Below are 15,295 nucleotides of genomic sequence, written 5' to 3'. Positions count from 1 at the left end.
ACAAAATAGTTGCCCTATAGAGAATTACATTCCTACACTTGAAAAAACACCATTTGCTTCTTTCTGCCATTTGTATAAATTTTATTGTGACACTGAAGAAAAGTTACTATTGCATTTGGAAAAAGTATATGACACAAGAATGAATATGATCATTTGCTCAGAATTATTAGGAAACACCATGCATGCAGTAAATCCCAGTTTGAATTTACACTGCAGGAAACAAAATAAAATACTCGCCCAAAATATCTTTAAAAGAGCATTTGGCTGTCTTCAGAATCCATCTCTTTTATAAGAGTTCACATAGTACTTCTAGCAGGCAAAAGAACTAATACAAATCATCCCCAAAACAGTTTTACAGATGCATTAATACCACAAGTATCACTTGAGATAAGATGCTACATATGATGTATTACATACATAGAATATTATTCTAAAAATACCTGAATTGCAAAGCTCTTCAGAACTACTATACCAACTTGAAAAACAAATTACTAATTGTTATAAAGTTGAAGTATTTACATATACTAATCTAATAGCACTTAACAAATACCTACTCATATCCTACTGTATAGGAGAAACATGAGGGACCCCTGCTAACATTGCCTTAAACTGAATTCCTTTAAAACCTCCACAAACAAACTCTGAGAGAGACCAAAAGTTAAAATAGATACATATGCACAAGATCTTAGTGCTGGTTCTGAAACTAAATGTAAATGAGCATAAAATGAAAGTATCCAGACTTCTATGTCTATCTTCCATACAACAGGTGAGTTAACAATCCACAGTTAATGCAGACAATGACTGCAACGAGTGTATTCCCAGATTTCCCTCTGCACTTCAGAGCAGCAGTTCTGCAGCTTGATTTGAGATTCTTCCTCTATGGATGAAGTTTTTGAAATAAACCAAAACCACCAAGGGCTGCACAAAAAGCAGTCTTCTTACATTAGACAAGGTGTATTTAACACAGACTTGTGAAATAACTTATCTCTGTCAGGTTTTGAAGCTCTTACACAGATTCTGTGTATGCTGTTTGTTTTCATATAGCTTTGCAGCTGTCGTTGCCAAGTAATTGCTTTTTGGGTTGGAGGTTGGAAAATAACTGAAGTCCAAGCTGTAACAGCCAGGCAGCCATGCAAAGGTACTCACATGCTCTAAACACCTGCAGAGTTATAATAACAGTTGCTACTTACCCTGTACAGGCATCCTCACTACACTCACAGTATGAAATATGGGAGAACAAGGCATGACCTACTGCCCATCTTTCTGTGCTCTGAGTACAGATGAGAGTGGAGTGGGAGTGGAAAGTAGAACACATAAAGGGACAAAACATCTCAAAGAAATACAGAGGACAAGCTGGTAAACTTCACTTTTTCCATTTGTTTGTCCTTGTGAGTGTTTCCCTGTCATTGAATCCCAAGCAGCATGTAACACTCTTGGAAAGAAAAGTTCTGAATGTGTTTAGAGACAGATAATTCACAGTGATGCTGGATTCAGAGAGACAGTCCAATTTTTCAGTCTGACCTGAGGACTAACAGTTTGGGGAAGGAGGGCTTCAAACCTTCAAATAAAAAGTCTCTTCTACTATCTAGGAAGTGCCACATAGTTTTTCCATTATTTGAATGTGTCTCAGAAGGAATACAGGTTAGCATGTAACTTGATTAAATGTGGAATGCTGAAACTTGCCTTGGGCAAACATTTAGAGTGTGGCTTCATCACGGTCACCTCATGATGAAACACAGTAGAGTACCAAAGTGGGATAAAAGAGTCTCACAGAAAAGTCTCGATTGTCTCACCCTGATACTGGCTGATACTGTTATTGCTAAAGTAATTCCACTTTCAAAGTGAAATGGAAACGGGGTGGGAGACAAAACTTCAATACATTAGATCTGGAATATTTAACTCAGCTCTGAAAAAGGAGGGGAGGATGATCTTGGGGAAAAAAGAATTCTTGTAGATCTTTCATAAATCTGAGTCACTAAAACCTCCATTTGCAGCAGTCTAGTGAAAGACCAGAAACACCAATGACTGCCAAGTTTACAATAAATAATGTTTACCTGGTGGAAATGCAGTAAAATAAATTTAGCTGTCACATTGGCAAATGTAATTATTCAAATCATGTACAAAACCTTTTTCAATCTGAGGTAACAAGCTTTCTTTGTAAATTCCTTCATGCTCTAAATTGCTTAAATGTGACTTTCCTATAGCAGATATCTATGCAAAAGCTTGCTACTACACATGAGGAAGGAAGACTGCTGTCAAATGGACCTCTCCTGCAGAGACAAGAAATCTGCTCGAAGATATTATTGAACATGGCCTCAACAGCCAGCTGAAACAGCTGTGGAAATCCAAAGGACATGTCAATGCAGGAGATGCTACTTGAATTTCTGCTTTGGCCACAATAATTGCAATGATAGGAATGCAGGTATTAGTTAACCTGCACTGACTCAGAAAACCATCCTTAGCCATCTCTGACCAGCCATAGACCCAAGAACTTTTGATATTCTTGTTTGCAATGAATCCACAGATAGATAACCACGTCAGCTGGCAAACTAAATACATGTCAGCTCTTTTGCTCCTCTTCCCTGGAGACTCTCTGCTAAGGCTGTCAGCATTTTGCAAATAAATGGCAAACATTTCACAAATATCAACATGATGATGTACACACCAATTCCAAACCTGCTTGCTAGCATTTGTAATTGCACAGCCTACAGTTCCCCTTACTTATGGAGCTTATCACTGCCATACTGCCCAATGATTCTAGCAGGAAATACTCAAATACATTTTACATTAGTTAAAACTCCACAATGTTAAATTAAATGAAAGACTCTTGTGAAGCTCAACCGCCATAAATTCATACATTGGAAATACTCAGCTAACAATGCATTCATAATTTGTTTCCAAAGGAAAAAAAAAAAAAGAGAAAGTTTTTATGAACATTTCTAACTCTACTTTTTTCTATCAGACACAAAACGACACAGGTTTTCTGAATATTTAAACCAGTATTTTTAGACCTTGCTGAAATGCAAGCCATTCAGAAAAAAAAACGGTTACTAAATTAAAGAATGAGCCTCCATGTGGCACCAGGATCCCAGATACATATGACAGAGACAAGAAACCCCTACTGCTGAAGAGTACAGTGGAAACAAATGATCCAAGTAGCCCTGATTTGGAATCCTTCCACAAGTTCTATCTTGCCATCCTGAAGTCCACTATTGTTTTGATAAATTCTATCATCTGAGTAGGTGTTAAAATGAACCTTTTTTTTCTAAGGGGCTATGCTTATCTGTTTCCAATCTCTTCGTAAGATTTCCTTGTTTCTAGCCAATCATCCTGTGCCTTAATGCTGCAGATGGGATATAACTACTGCCAAGAAGTCTGTAAACACTCATGATAGTGTTGAGAGGCTGAAAGGTAACATTATTTTGATAATGGTTTCTGAGATTTGTTATCAGCAGAAAATCTTTTCTCTGCCAGATGTACTCCCATGTGAAAATATGCCATTTTCAAGTTGAGAGCTGAAAATTACTCTCTCCAAGCAGGTCAGGAATAACCAAGAACAAACTGATTGTCCTCACTTTGAAACACGCAGGTGTTCAGTTCATCAATGCTCTAGGACGGACCAACATTTTTGTGGGGCTAACAATGCATCTTCAATAAAAATCCTTCCTCCTGTGCTATGATAGTACACTTATGATCAGAATATAGATTCTGCTTCCCTTGTAAGATAGTTCTACAAAAGGAAAATGTTGTTTGTGCTATGTATGTGTAACTGCAGTACAAAATCAGAAAAATTCGCCAACATGAATCTGTTCATCATTATGTTTGTTGTTCAAGCTACAAAAACTTGCACAGGCATCTTCCATGTGAGGCAAAAAAGGACTGAAAGCTACATCTACATCTCAACAAATTATCAGTATGGTAATTCCCTAAGGACACTGTAATTCTTCACCAAAACGTTCAATAGATGTTCAATAGATGAGAGCAAAGGCAACAACTGAACAGGCAATATATTTGGTGTTCTCATCTACCTGACGCTTCCACGACCACTTATGAAAATGTAAACAGAAAAGAAGTTTAATTGCTCATATTTAGGACAGAAAAATTTATAAGCAGTGCCATAGCCTATGAGTCTTAGTATGTAGAAGAATAATGTTTTCTCACTGAAAACATTTTTCTTTTGAATGGTAGCTTCTTCACCAAAATGTTGAAACAAGGAACGCTGGAGCCATGTGAGTGCCCTGTGCCTCACATGTGCCATAAGCTGTGAGATGCTCTGGCTCTGTTCAGTGCTCCTTGAGTTCCAGATCATGCTAAAAACTAGCTAACATTTGAAAAAAGCATAAATGGTTCCTCAATATGCAGTCATAGCTTGCCTGTACACTTGACCAGAACATAATAATTAAATTCTAGTTTGCTATAAAACATTATTAAATACAAGACATTGAAGACTAAATTTTTTTTTCAGAAAGATGCAATTGTACCCTTAGTCATCATTTCAATATTGTTGTAAATTGGAGCTTTATCACATTGCTCACCACACATTTAAAATTTTTTAAAGAAAGGTTTGAGGCAATCCATGTTCCTAATGCTCCAGCGTTCCATGTACATTGACATATGAAATGAAGATGCACATACATCAAACAATCTTGTCACATAATTGGAAACTAAGCTTATTTGGGGTTCTTTCATCTTATTTACTTTCCCAGTTTTTAGATGGGGTCTAGTTTCAACCACATTACAGAATGGAGGCTCCTGTACTAAATACTAAATAAAACACTGAAAATGTAAAAGAGGAAAGAGACGTGTTTAGAAACACCAAAGTTTTCTTGACACGTAGAGGTTAAGCCAAAAAATCTTGATGGTGCAAGGCTACATGCAAAATTTTGATTCATCTGTCTTTTTTCTACATTTTCCCCCTCTCTCTTCCCCCCACAGACAATGGTCACTAGTTGCCCTACATGTTCTGTCTCTCTTGTTACAGGATCTGGTTCTGAAATTCTCTTACCACCTTGCATGTATTCTGTGCTATTAGTTTCATGTTGTTTCAAAGTCTTAACGTATTTTGAGTGGATTACAAATCTTAAAACTAAAAGAATATGAAGGCTGGTTGTGTGATCTGAATAGGCCTTTCCTTTTAACTTAAATATTTTAATACGAACAATGCATAGATTTTGCTGTTTTCAACAAATCCCACCCACATCTCCCCAAGAAACACACTAATTTAAGTATTAGCTACTACTAAAATAATAAAGGAACAATTCATATTTCATACAGATGAGAGATCAAAATTTTAAGAGACTATTTAGATTCACAGTTCCTACCAGAGTTAATAAGAGATTCACTTTCTAAATTTTTTTTGCCATCTTTTTATTTGATTTTATTGTATTTATATAGCATTCTCTTCTAATGTTAGGTATTTTATGTTACATAATGAGGTAATTATAGGAAGTATTTCATATGGCCCTGAACAGTCCATCTATATATTGCCTTTCATGTCAGAGGATGCAAAATGCATCACAAACTAAGTGATGCAAATACATTTGTCTTTGTTTCTCCATATGGCTATCCATTACCATGTCAGTACAAAGGTAGAAAAATATTCCAAGCAAGCTAAGTGTTACAAGCCTATCTGGAAGTGCAGCAGGACACGTCAGCATGACTGGGGATATTCTTCCCCAACCAGCTCCCAGCTCCCAGCCTGACAGCATCCATGTAGAGGTGTGTTTTGGCAGCTGTGGTATGAGAGCACATAGCATGGTGAAACTTCAATCCATTCAAAAGAGGAAGATGACTTCTTAGTTTGCCCTTTCATTTTTGTAATTAAATTACAAACACATTGGGACCAAATTCCACTAATACCTTCCGACTGCATTCCTGATTTCATGTTTCCAAGAGAAAGCTGTGCTATAATTTGCAGTCTCCTTGCTTTGATTCTTACATGTAGCTATTCTAAACTGCATCAGATTACAGGCTACTATAAAATCTATGTGGAATTGTCTTTGCATCGACTTGAAATTCTACCATTATAAAATGAGCGATGAAACAATAACAAATAGGGCACAATCGTCTGTGAAAACAAGACAGAAAAGCAACCCTCGTCCAAGAGGGACACCTAGTGCCCAAAGTACCAACCGGCTGTACAGGAAGGATAGGAACCGAGCAGACTCATTCTTGGGAATTATTTAGGGCCCTATATTTTTCCCCATACTTTCAGACACCTACTAAACCACATAATTCCTGCTCAGCATCTGATAAGCACTGCTGCAGTTAAGAAGCCTGTCAAAAATTCAGCTGATAATAAAAAATTAGAAATTAAATTAACTCAGTATTCGCAGGAACTTGCTGAAAAGACATCATGAACTGAGAAATTACTCAAATTCTTCTTCTAAAGATCACGTATTAATGGAATACCTTTTTCCAATGTTTATTTTTGGGTCAAATAATGAGTTTTAAAAAGTGAAAACACATTTCTCTTATATTCATTGTTGTAATTCTAAAACCTAAGATCCACACATTTTTGGAAATAAATTTATATTTGGGGTATATGCCATGAGCCAAAGCTAATTAAAACAGTGTGACTAAAGAAAAATACATATATGTATAGCTGCTAATTATCTGTTAGCAGATTAAAATAACGCATTCTGCAAATGCAGATTTTAAGAACAGTGTGTGAAGCACATTCCCTTCAGCAAACGTCCCTTTGCTAGCCCCATGTGGAAGTTTTTCACAAGAATTACACATTTGAAGCAAATTAGGAGTCAGACAATACACCAACAGCAGCATAAGAAGTGTGGTAGCAGTACTACTACTGTACTACTACTACAGTAGCCAGAACTCAGTGATACACCACCAAGAACCTGTTTGCAATTACCACACATAGCCATTAACTGACACTAAGCATTTTTCTCTATGCCAATTATTAGATTGAATTAGCTAGTGGAGCTTGGCCTGTGTACAAAAACTTTCAGTATCACAAGTGTCTAGGAGAGAATACGAACTGTGCATTTTAAAATGAATAAATTTGAGTAAAACGTGTAAAAATCAGAGCAACAAAGAACACATTAGATATGCCCTTAATACATCCTGAGTCTGCAGAGCAGGAAACACTACAGTTTTGTGTTGTTACACCCCAAATAATTGATAATTCTATTCACTCTGTAATAGGGTGTTGTACATGAACTTCTCTTTCAGCGATTAGAGAAACATATCTGATTCACACTTCCCTGGATCACATATCATTTCTATATACTAATTTCCCTCAATAAGAACTATGAAGTGTTGTTAAAACACCAGCAGGAGTATCACTCATCTCTTTGGTATGAAAGTGGAAGGACTAGATAAGGGTCCAAAATTTCAGATATACATAAGAGCAGAGAGTCTCCAAGTTCATTATATGAATATACTGCCTATATTAATACTGTCCTTAATCTTAGAAATCACAGTCACAAGAACACTCAGAACCAGTGACTATTCTGAATATATTCGTTACACATAAGTGGCTCTAAAACATCTGTGTTGCTTTGCTTGTTTTGTAAAGGTTTACATTTCAGGGAGAAGAAAAATAAACTGAAGAGCCACCAAAATGCTTTTACATGCACATGTGAGGACATATGTTGCTAAATGATTGTAGGCCAAACAGGTGAAGATGTTGGCTCCATCTACAGAAAAGCTACATCAAACTCCTTCCTTTTAACAGTGTAGCCAAGCTGTAACTAAGCCTGGATTCATTTATTCTTTCAAATCTAATCCTGTTCACCTTAAATCACTCAATCCCATTGACCTGATTTGACTCAGAAAAAAAAAAACAGCAAATAAACAGAATTTTGTCCACAGTGCTTTCAAACATATCCACATTTTGGTGCATATGTCTTTCAGAGCACATTGGAGTTATTAACCAATATTTTAATCAGATCTTTATAAAGAGATGGGATAAATTTATAGCCATTATCAAATTTTCTATTTGCAAATATAGATATTGAGAAGCCTATAATCATTTTGGAATACCAAGCTCAAGCTGTCAACAACAAAAAATATTACCTATAATCAGTATTACCTCACAAGCCAATAAATACATCTATAAAATTAGGATATGATCAGCTAATAAGTGACTAGCTTAATTCCAGCTCCACTAGATCAAAGGCTGTATGCTCTTTCTAAAGAAAGGGGTCAGACTGTTTCAACAAGAATTTCACCTCTGTTCACTAAATCAGAAATCTTCTTTTGTTAAATGGTTTAATCTAACATTACATTTGTCATTCATCAAACTAAGTTTCAGGTGAAGCTTCAGAAAGACTTTACACTATTAGCCATATTCTACTGCCTACAGTAACACTTCCACTTTTATTACTCAGACAGGCCAGCATATACAAAGGCAAAACTCACCTTTTTACAGAGAGTTTAAGATTTGCAGCACAAGGGAAAAGTTTAGCAAATGAAAACCTGTCCTTTTTTAGCAGACTGTGGGGCAGGGAAGGAGGAGTGGTTTGGGGTTTTTTTAAAGATGACGAAACACATTTTCTTCTTTCAGCTGTTTACATTCATGCAAAGGAAAAAATGTGTACAACCACACACATGTGGCTCTGGCAGGAGACTTGCCTGTTGCAGTTTGCTGGAGCTCCACCTCCTACAACTACAATACGTGGATTTGCAGTGCAGGTAAAAGGCTGCATGTTTCCTAAGACAAAGGAGTCTCCACTTAAGCTAAAACATGTGATATGCCAGAAATAGCAATTTTGGTTTAGAATTTCAAAGACTAGTCCTGAAAACTACAAACTGGACTTTGCTATTCTTACTCTGCTCGTGGAGCTACATAGGAATAAGTAAGTGTCCAATTTCCTATTTTACAAAACCTTCATTTCCCTCTGAGGAAAGGTTTCCTTTCTTCCTTTCCTTCCTCCTAAGGCTTTTTTGTGAGATGACGCAGGAGGCAGTAAGTAAAAGAGATGCCAATTTACCAGCAACTGACAAGCTTTTTTTCCTTTTTAATGACTGTTCTAGGAAAAAATCTTAGTCATGCGAACAGAATTACTGAAAGAAAGTGATTCTAAAATATATTATGAAGATAGCACATAATAGGACCAAATGACTTTCAAGTGGACTTCTGAGCATAACAAACTGTGCTATGAGCATAAATTCTGTGGGATTTAAGATCCTTATCTTTTAACTCTTCAACCCAATAGGGTTCATCAACAACTCTGGGCAATCTATTCCATGGCTTAACTACTCTGTGGGTACATCTTCCACTTGGGAGACAATCTAAGTAAGAAAGTATACATTGGAATTCAAGGATAACAAACTCTCCTCTTCTCTGCCAATTCAGCTCTAATCCTTTCTGTGAAAACACAACACGTCAGAGCTGTGAGTCATATACACATATTATTATCATTCATGTGAAAGGAGAAGAAGATGGAGTTAGAGAAAATTAATTACATTGTAGAATAATTAAGTTATTGGCACAGAGATGAGTAGCAGCATTTTTACAGAACAGAGAAGATGAAAGAAAACAAAATCTATCATAGAAACCAAAACTGATCATTTTTCTCTATTTCATTTTTGGCTTCCCAATACGTGCACCCAGAACATAGTAAAGGTGTGAAATGAGCAAAGAGCTCTGCAAAGCCAGTACCTTCCTATCCGGGGGCACATACTAGTTTACAATTCAAGACAGTCCCCAGATTGCCTTCTAAAGGATTCACTTTCCAGAAAAACTGGCAGGATCAACACTTGTCACCTCCACACATTGAAAGGTACAGAAAATCCAGCTTATTCATGAATCTGATTTTTCTCTCTTCCTAAAATAATTTCCGTAGTTGCTACTATGAGACATGACAGTTTCAAACTGACAGTTTTCTCATATATTAGATTCCAGACTACTGGTGATGTTACTATGGAGGTCAATCCTGTTTTTAAAGAAACCTTTCTAATCCTTCATGGTCTTATAGGAACTATTGCAACCAAGCACCCTGACAAGATGATCATGGGACCTAAAAAAATCTGAATGGGCTATGTTAGAAGTAACAACTGTTCTCTAGAGCATAATCAGGTTCTGTCTACTCTCTCATGTCTGGAGTGACTGCCAACACTGCAAGTCCTTCTGTATATACTTAAGGGGTCACCTTAAAAACACATATTGCTATTGATATTTTGATAGAAAGCAATTGTCTTTATAGCAACTGATAAGATTAATATTTTGAGTTGAGCCAGGAGAAATAAAAGGAAAGAGGCACTAATGAACCTAATAAAAAAGCTCAGTCTAGAATGGTTGTTAATCTGTATAGCTAACTTCAGGGAAGAAACGTTTGGTGTCGATAAAGCATTTCCTTAGTAAATTACTACTGGCTCCAGTGTAAGACATTTACAGTAAACACCAAAAGTCTGCTAGGCATCTGTTCTATTCACAGTGGAAGAAGGAACTTTGCTCCATTAATAACTTTAAAAACATGCAATAACTAATTCAGGATGGCAGTTCAAATCCTATCAGCAGCCTTCATTATTTGACCAAGCTGAGTTCAAAGATAGAGCAAAGATTTAAAAAAACCTTGAAAGTTTAGAAGTACACTTTAAATTATAATAAAGAAGTTGTGTTGTTCTTCTATCTACTAAATATAAAAAAGCTGCAGCTTTAAACCATTTGCAACAAGATTATTTTAAGAATACATGCAAGATAAGAGCTAAAATGTGTGTATGAAATCCTATATGATCTCAGAATTTGTTTTAGCAAAATTGTATGTTGTACAGAGAGGGCATGTGTAATGTACGTGTATGTATATATAATAAAATACTTGCTGGAATTTTAACATTTGACTTCACTAGAGATTTAGTGGGACTTTGCCTAAGGCAAGTTTTTAATAGCAATAATAAAAAAATACTTAATGGTACTTAGGGTAAATAATGTGTGGTCACTATGTTTAAAAAAAATAGTAATACCAAACATCTGTGCTAGATTTCCACATGATAAAATCCCCATATTACCTACAGTTCTCCCAAAGCTGTAAAGAAAAAAATGTTCATGTAACATTCTAGGAGAGACATGTGATAACCAATTGAAGAACTTTAAGGCAGGCATCTTGTGTTTTCTGACAGCAATGTATATTTAGTGATCTTCATGATATTTAATTCTCAACATGAAGAACGACATGGTATAACATTACAGCTTCAAGACAAATTTTCAACTACTAACATACTTACTGGGAGACTACCCAGACCAAGAATGTACTTTTTCCTAGGTTTATTTGTAAAGACTACTTTGTTCCTTACAGGATACATTATTTCTTTATCAAAGCAAATTCTATCCATTTTGTTTCAGAAATAACAACAAAATTCAGCTACTTTCGAAAAACATTGGCAAAAATATTTGAGTGAGGTTAGTTAGTTACAGACATAGGATTCAGTCTAAATCATGAAAAACCAAGTACAGACTGGGCAGAGGTTCTCAAAAATCATGAAAAAGAGCTCAACATTTTCTCCTCAAAAGGCTTCATCTCCAACACTGAAGCAGAAACACATGCTCACACTTTTTGCTATTCAGTTACATTTGCTCTCTCTTGCTTTGTGAATCAGGAACTATGGAAACCTTTGTTCTAACTATTGCAAAGTTGAGATTCCAGCTGCCCTTATGAAAGTTTATTGGCTAGATTTTAAAGTCCTTGATACATGGAAAGAAATCTAACTCCATTTTTTGCATAACTTATTTCCCAACATTTTAATGAACCTTACCAACACTGACATTCTTTGCTATTTCTTTAAAAGTGCAGGATTCCAACTTCAGCTTTAGTCTCCTCCTCCTGTATAAAAATTTGCCATTTCTAAGACCTTCAAATAGAAAACTTGAGTAGACCTGTCATCACAAGTTTGCCTCTGCAAAATAAAGTTTAAAGATGCAGTAGACTGCACACTGCAGAAAGGTACATTGTTGAGGGCCAGGAAGGACACACACCAAAGTCAGTCTATACCTGCTAGGAATAGGAAAACATAAAGAGAAAAAAAACAGGGTTGTTTTATTTTCTGGAGCTGTTTCTCTGTCTCCGGTAAACTAGCCAGTTCCATGACTCTTGCCTGTACTTTCTCTAGGAAATCTAATCTAAGGCCTGGAGAAATTCCAGATCTTTGAAGGCAGCTATATTATGAAATTCTGCTTTGGCTATTCATGGGGTGGAAGGGGGGGCAGGGAGAAACAATTAATGGCTTAAAAAGAGATATTTTTGCATGATTCTTGGATATTCAGCAAATAAGTTTGAATCAGAACAGTAGGATATTAGTTTCTGATAGCATGCATGCTTGAGTGAAATGGGCAGAAAAGTAATATGAGAAAAGTTTCATAATTGACAATGTGGTAGAGGCTTAAGGACAACATGAAAAGTTATTTCTCTCTACCTAGGTAAGTAAATTTTGAAAAAAATTACTAACTAGACAGAAGCAGCTCTGCAATAACAAAGAACACATCCCTTACTATTTGATTTCTAATATGATCAGAGCTTGGGGAGGACAGGTCAAGTACATTTGAGATGCAAACATGTCAGAGATGGTGTCCTTAATAACCTATGTTTCAAGACCAATTGCTTCAGTTTGTCTCATGTTAGCTTAATTCTCTGGTTTCGTCAAAATATCACCCACCAGTGACTACAAATAGTTTTCTATGCTACCATGTTAAGGTAGGTAAAAGCCTGAAAGCACAAAAGAGAAGATAGGTGCCATCTTTGCACAGTTTTAAACAAGAAATTAACAGCACAAGGGAGAAAGACATGATTGCATTAGGGGAAAACATGTTCAAATGCTCAGCAAACTACATGCAAGACTTGACCTGCCTCCAGGTAGGATTTAGAAGGTAACAGAATGGTACACAATTAGACTTCAAGAACTGAAAAATTACAGATTGAAAGTATTTTTAAACTCAATGCCAACAGCAGAGAGCTTATTAAAAATCATATATACGTGGGCTTCTAATGTAATGTTGAGGCTGTAGAAAATCAGTAATCTTCAGTTATTTTTTCTACATTCAACCTCAGTTCTACCATGTTCATCTTTTTTTTTCACAGACAGCACTCTCTCTGCTGGAAACTACAGCAGAGTCTGTGACTGTAAGGATAAACTGATTCATACAAACCCTGTTTCTTGAATAACTTAATATGTTGCTACAGAATCATCAAGGTTGGAAAAGACCTCCAAGATCATTGAGACCAACCTTTGACAATCACCACCATTGCCAACTAGACCATAACACTAAGTGCCATGTCCAGTCATTTCTCAAACACCTTCAGTGATGGCAGGTAAACCACCTCCCCAGGCAGCCCACTCCAATGTTTAATAACCCTTTCTGTGAAGAAATTCCTCCTGATGTCCAGCCTGAACCTCCCCTGGTGCAGACAGTTTCAAGTGCAGTGGCAGAAAATCAAATAGCAAAACTAATTTAAGAAGAGAAATGAGTATTCATGATTTGATCAGTGTGTTACACATGACAATACACTAGTTTCTCAGAAATAGACTCAACACTTGAGCTCTATACTCCAACCTGTAAAAATAAAGAAAGCAGAATATTTTAGATGACGTTCTAAAATGACAAATATTTTGTTAAAGATATAGAAAGAGTAACACAATTTGAGTGAATAATAAATAATTCATGAATGAAATTCATTAAAAATTTAGTCAAGTTATAGTTTACTTTTAAAGCATTCTCAGGAGAAAAAAAATACAAAAACAAAAGTCCAAACCAGTAATTCTGCAAGGTCATTTACACAGTTAAGATGAAAACTTATACTAGTTAAGAAAATAAAAATACCAATCCACTGAGGAGACTATAGCAGAAGATCAAACACAGTAACACTGGTTTATCACGTTGAAAAACTACTGTACAGGATGAAGACTACAAGCAGTGACAGCAATTCAAATGAGCACTGCAGAACAAGGACTTACCAAGCTACACAGAAAGATCAAAAATTGATCTATTTTGACTTTTAACAAATAAATAATACTTTGAACTATACATCATGTCTGATATTGCTTCAAAGCGTGCAGACAACTTTCCATAACAAGGAAGCAAAAGACAAAATTTGAAACTCAGAACATTTGCCAAGAGCCCCCTAGAACAATCAAATCCAGAATCCTGGGGGAAAAAACAGGTATCTACTAAACACTTTGTTTCTAAAGAGTTCATACAGCCTGTACATCATAATTCCAAGCTCCCTACAACAAACTTCAAATATGCAGGAAAAAAAAAATCAAAACCTATAAATACTATGTGCAACATGAAGAGAGCTGGAGTGACAGATTTCACTCAAAGCCTTGAATTCTTAGAATAACAAGGAAATTGTTAGCCAAGATCTCCAAAACACTAGATAGTTCCTTCCAATCTGGCTGGGACAGATTCCAGACAACAAATCTAGTGAATTTTTAAGCCTTGACCGGTTACCAAGACACATCAGCTCGTCAGAAACTCCAGCAAACCCCATTCTATACTTGCAGAACTCCAGACAAAAGACAATATCTATATCCTCAAATAAACGGAGGGAGAAACAACTTTTTTTTCCCAGCCTCTGGAATTAACCCAGGAGGAAATCTGAAATATCAAATTCAGTGTAAATACAGGAGAAACATGCACAATCTATAAGCAGCAATTAGATCTCCTTTCAGCACTCCCTGGACTAATCAATAAACTGGATGCCCAAGGACTTTACTTGGAAACCTACACTTTGTCTACTTTTCAGGCTCTGTTTAGTTCTATTTCTCTCACTGCCCTTGATTACTCTGCTCATTAGAAACCTTTTTCAAATTTCCACTGTCAATTTATCCACGTCCAATATATACCCAAATTAGGATTCACAAACTTAAGCAATACTGGTGCAACAGATGAAATACAAACAATCACATAATCATCCATCCTTGAAACAGACTGTATGCAATACTCTGAAAATAGCATGTCTAAATCCAGAAACTCATCCTCCCACAATCCTCCCTCATCACAAACTCAGTATCATTAGCTCCTCATGCAACTCCTTTCAGAATCCATTAATGGGTGGCATTAGTTTTTAACTAAAATGCTGCCTGTAAAAAGATTCAGGATCCATACCTTCACAACAAAACTTTACTGCCGTGTATCATTGTGCCTTGCAAATGTTGCAGTTTGTAAGCTTCAGATGGGCAACAGATACTACTGAATTCTCCATGCATATTCTAGGTTAGAGAAGACCACAAGCTAAATATAAACAAACTTGTCCATAGCAAAGAAAATATTTTGACAACATTCTGTAGATGTAAATAGCTGATCTTAATCTCTAGCATTCATATATTTAGTCACATAAGA

General features: G+C 36.1%; 1 protein-coding gene across 1 annotated transcript in view; it reads right to left on the bottom strand.

The window, feature by feature from the left end:
* Positions 1-15,295, bottom strand: part of ERC2 (ELKS/RAB6-interacting/CAST family member 2) — a gene marked incomplete at its 3' end in the record, with an annotated part of 317,798 nt that overhangs the window by 251,546 nt on the left and 50,957 nt on the right. The window lies entirely within an intron of this gene.

The sequence above is a fragment of the Acanthisitta chloris genome, unplaced genomic scaffold (assembly GCF_000695815.1).
Source record: "Acanthisitta chloris isolate BGI_N310 unplaced genomic scaffold, ASM69581v1 scaffold8918, whole genome shotgun sequence".
Classification (NCBI taxonomy): Eukaryota; Metazoa; Chordata; class Aves; order Passeriformes; family Acanthisittidae; genus Acanthisitta; species Acanthisitta chloris.
Note: the sequence above shows the minus strand (reverse complement) of the source record. Positions and strands in the feature narration are given on the sequence as shown.